This window comes from Oncorhynchus nerka, linkage group LG12 (assembly GCF_034236695.1).
Source record: "Oncorhynchus nerka isolate Pitt River linkage group LG12, Oner_Uvic_2.0, whole genome shotgun sequence".
Taxonomy (NCBI): Eukaryota; Metazoa; Chordata; class Actinopteri; order Salmoniformes; family Salmonidae; genus Oncorhynchus; species Oncorhynchus nerka.
Window position 1 is genome coordinate 60027470 of NC_088407.1, and position 5078 is coordinate 60032547.

The following is a 5078-nucleotide window of genomic DNA, read 5'->3' on the forward strand; positions in this document are numbered from 1 at the left end:
GTCCTGTGTTTAGTGACAGGATGCATTTATTTTGAACGGTAAACTCTTGGTCTGATAGGGTGTTGTGATAGCATAGCATACTTTTAGATGAACAGTCAACTAGATTACCCTTGTTTGACAATACATGTTTGAAAACCTAGATAGACCATGCTTCAAGGTGGTCTTGCTTACAATCTTCCAGCTTTTGTTATGACCTTTGTTAGTGGGGGACTACAATACAGACGTAAAATGGTTCCTTACCAAGTCTACCTTTATCCAGGAAGTGCAATTGCGGTCAGAATACCTATTTTACAAGGGAGACCTGACCTCGATGGCAGCTTAAAATATACGTCAAAGAATGCCTTACTGTTTGGTGAGTTTTCTTGGTACTTCGTTCTTACCAGCACCATTAGTGTCAATGTTTATCCCACATTTTAAACCCTACATGCTCTAAGCACGGAGTTGCATAGTGCTGGCTGGCCGGCCTATTGCCACTGCCAATTTGAAGTGAGCACTGAGCTCAGATTATCCACATAGCTGACACACACCTCTCATGCAGGCTCATCATGCATTTTAAAGGAGCCATTTTTATCTGGTGGTGTAGGCTAATACCTGTTCTGTTTAATCAAATCAAATGTTATTTGTCACATACACATGGTTAGCAGATGTTAATGCGAGTGTCGTGAAATGCTTGTGCTTCCAGTTCCGACCATGCAGTAATATGTAACAAGTAATCTAACAATTTCACAACAACTATCTTATAAACACAAGTGTAAAGGAATGAATAAGAATATGTACATAAAAATATATGGATGAGCGATGGCCGAACGGCATAGGCAAGATGCAGTAGATGGTATAGAGAACAGTATATACATATGAGATGAGTAATGTAGGGTATGTAAACGTTATATAAAGTGGCTAGTGATACATTTATTACATCAAATTTTTCATTATTCAAGTGGCTAGAGATGTTCAGTATGTTGGCAGAAGCCACTCAGTGTTAGTGATTAACAGTCTGATGGCCTTGAGATAGAAGCTGTTTCTCAGTCTCGGTCCCAGCTTTGATGCACCTGTACTGACCTCACCTTCTGGATGATAGCGGTGTGAAGAGGCTGTGGCTCGGGTGGTTGTTGTCCTTGATGATCTTTTTGGCCTTCTTGTGACATTGGGTGGTGTAGGTGTCCTGGAGGGCAGGTAGTTTGCGTTATGCAGACCTCCCTACCCTCTGGAGAGCCTTACGGTTGTGGCCGGAGCAGTTGCCGTACCAGGCGGTGATACAGCCCGACAGGATGCTCTCGATTGTGCATCTGTAAAAGTTTGAGTGTTTTTGGTGACAAGCCACATTTCTTCAGCCTCCTGAGATTGAAGAGGAGCTGCTGCACCTTCTTCACCACTCTGTCTGTCTGTGTGGGTGGACCATTTCAGTTTGTCCGTGATGTGTACGCCAAGGAACTTAACTTTGCACCTTCTCCACTACTGTCCCGTCGATGTGGATAGGGGGCTGCTCCCTCTGCTGTTTCCTGAAGTCCACGATCATCTCCTTTGTTTTGTTGACATTGAGTGTGAGGCTATTTTCTTGACACCACACTCCGAGGGCCCTCATCTCCTCCCGGTAGGCCGTCTCATCGTTGTTGGTAATCAAGCCTACCACTGTGTCGTCTGCAAACTTGATTGATTTGGAGGCGTGCATGGCCACGCAGTCATCGGTGAACAGGGAGTACAGGAGAGGGCTGAGAACGCACCCTTGTGGGACCCCAGTGTTGAGGATCAGCGGGGTGGAGATGTTGTTTCCTACCCTCACCACCTGGGGGCAGTTCGTCAGAAAGTCCAGGACCCAGTTGCACAGGGTGGGTCGAGACCCAGGGTCTCGAGCTTAATGATGAGTTTGGAGGGTACTATGGTGTTAAATGCTGAGCTGTCGTCGATGAACAGCATTCTTACATAGGTATTCCTCTTGTCTGGATGGGTTAGGGCAGTGTGATTGCGATTGTCTTGTCTGTGGACCTATTGGGGCAGTAAGTAAATTGGAGTGGGTCTAGGGTTTCAGGTAGGGTGGAGGTGATATGGTCCTCGATATGGTCCTCTCAAAGCACTTCATGATGAAGGAAGTGAGTGCTACGGGGCGATAGTCATTTAGCTCAGTTACCTTAGCTTTCTTGGGAACAGGAACAATGGTGGCCCTCTTGAAGCATGTGGGAACAGCAGACAGGGAAAAGGATTGATTGAATATGTCTGTAAACACACCAGCCAGCTGGTCCGCGCATGCTTTGACGCGGCTGGGGATGCCGTCTGGTCCGGCAGCCTTGCGAGGGTTAACACGTTTAAATGTTTTACTCACGTTGGCTGCAGTAAAGGAGAGCCCACAGGTTTTGGTAGAGGGCCGTGTCGGTGGCACCGTATTGTCCTCAAAGCGAGCAAAGAAGTTGTTTAGTTTGTCTGGGAGCAAGACATCGTGGTCCGCGATGGGGCTGGTTTTCTTTTTGAAGTCCGTGATTGACTTTAGACCCTGCCACATACCTCTCGTGTCTGTGCCGTTAAATTGCGACTCTACTTTGTTTATACTGACGCTTAGGTAGTTTAATTTCCTTGTGAATGGAATAGCTACACTGTCTGGTCATGTTTCCGGTCACCTTGCCCTGATTAAAAGCAGTAGTTTGCGCTTTCAGTTTTGTGCGGATGCTGCCATCAATCCACAGTTTCTGCTTGGGAAGGTTTTAATAGTCGCTGTTGGTACAACATCACCGATACACTTGCTAATAAACTCGCACACCGAATCAGCGTATTCATCAATGTTATTGTCAGACACTATGCGGAACATATCCCAGTCCACGTGATCGAAGCAATCTTGAAGCGTGGAATCCGATTGGTCGGACCAGCGTTGAACAGACCTGAGCACGGGCGTTTCCTGTTTTAGTTTCTGTCTATAGGCTGGGAGCAACAAAATGGAGTTGTGATCAGATTTTCCGAAAGGAGGGCGGGGAGGGCTTGTGTCGCTGCATTTAGGATAACAATGATCCAGGGTTTTTGCCAGCCACGGGTCGCGCATTCGATATGCTGATCAAATTTAGGGAGCCTTGTTTTCAGATTAGCCTAGTTAAAATACCCAGCTACAATAAATGCAGCCTCAGGATATGTGGTTTCCAGTTTACATAGAGTCCAATGAAGTTCTTTCAGGGCCGTTGATGTGTCTGCTTGGGGGGGATATACACGACTGTGATTATAATCTAAGAGAATTACCTTGGTAAATAATGCGTTCAGCATTTGATTGTAAGGAAGTTTAGGTCAGGTGAACAAAGACTTGAGTTCCTGTATGTTGTTATGATCACACCACGTCTCGTTAATCATAAGGCATATACACCCCCGCCCTTATTCTTACCAGAGAGATGTTTTTTTCTGTTGGAGTGATGCGTGAAGAAACAAGGTGGCTGTACCGACTGATAACGTATCCTTAGTGAGCCATGTTTCCGTGAAGCAAAGAACTTTACAATCTCTGATGTCTCTCTGGAAGGCAAACCTTGCTCGGATTTCGTATACCTTGTTGTCAAGAGACTGGACATTGGTGAGTAGTATACAGTCGTGGTCAAAAGTTTTGAGAATGACACGAATATTTATTTCCACAGTTTGCTGCTTCAGTGTCTTTAGATATTTTTGTCAGCTGTTACTATGGAATGACAATTACAGGAAGTTGATGCAAAGAGTCAATATTTGCAGTGTTGACCCTTCTTTATCAAGACCTCTGCCATCCACCCTGGCATGCTATCAATGAACTTCTGGGCCACATCCTGACTGATGCAGCCCATTCTTGTATAATCAATGCTTGGAGTTTGTCAGAATTTGTGGGTTTTTCTTTGTCCACCCGCCTCTTGAGGATTGACCACAAGTTCTCAATGGGATTAAGGTCTGGGGAGTTTCCTGGCCATGGACCCAAGATATTGATGTTTTGGTCCCCGAGCCACTTAGTTATCACTTTTGCCTTATGGCAAGGTGCTCCATCATGCTGGAAAAGGCATTGTTCGTCACCAAACTGTTCCTGGATGGTTGGGAGAAGTTGCTCTCGCAGGATGTGTTGGTACCATTCTTTATTTGTGGCTGTGGTCTTAAGCAACATTGTGAGTGAGCCCACTCCCTTGGCTGAGAAACAACCCCACAGGTGAATGGTCTCAGGATGCTTTACTGTTGGCATGAAACAAGACTGATAGTAGTGCTCACCTTGTCTTGTCCAGACAAGCTTTTTTCCAGATGCCCCAAACAATCGGAAAGGGGATTCATCAGAGAAAATGACTCTACCCCAGTCCTCAGCAGTCCAATCCCTGTACCTTTTGCAGAATATCAGTCTGTCCCTGATGTTTTTCCTGGAGAGAAGTGGCTTCTTTGCTGCCCTTCTTGACACCAGGCCATCCTCCAAAAGTATGTGCCTCACTTGTGCATGCAGATGCACTCACACCTGCCTGCTGCCATTCCTGAGTAAGCTCTGTACTGATGGTGCCCCGATCCCACAGCTGAATCAACTTTAGGAGATGGTCCTGGCGCTTGCTGGACTTTGAGTTCCCTGAAGCCTTCTTCACAACAATTGAACCGCTCTCCTTGTAGTTCTTGATGAGCCGATAAATGGTTGATTTAGGTGCAATCTTACTGGCAGCAATATCCTTGCCTGGGAAGACCTTTTTGTGCAAAGCAATGATGACGGCACGTGTTTCCTTGCAAGTAACCATGGTTGGCAGAGGAAGAACATTGATTCCAATCACCACCCTCCTTTTGAAGCTTCCAGTCTGTTACTCGAACTCAATCAGCATGACAGAGTGATCTCCAGCCATGTCCTCATCAACACTCACACCTGTGTTAACGAGAGAATCACTGACATGATGTCAGGTGGTCCTTTTGTGGCAGGGCTGAAATGCAGTGGAAATCTTTTGGGGGGATTCAGTTCATTTGCATGGCAAAGAGGGACTTTGCAATTAATCTGATCACTCTTCATAACATTCTGGAGTTTATGCAAATTTCCACCATACAAACTGAGGCATCAGACTTTGTGAAAATTAATATTTGTGTCATTCTCAAAACCTTTGGCCACGATTGTACTCGGGAGCGGTGCGCCCGTG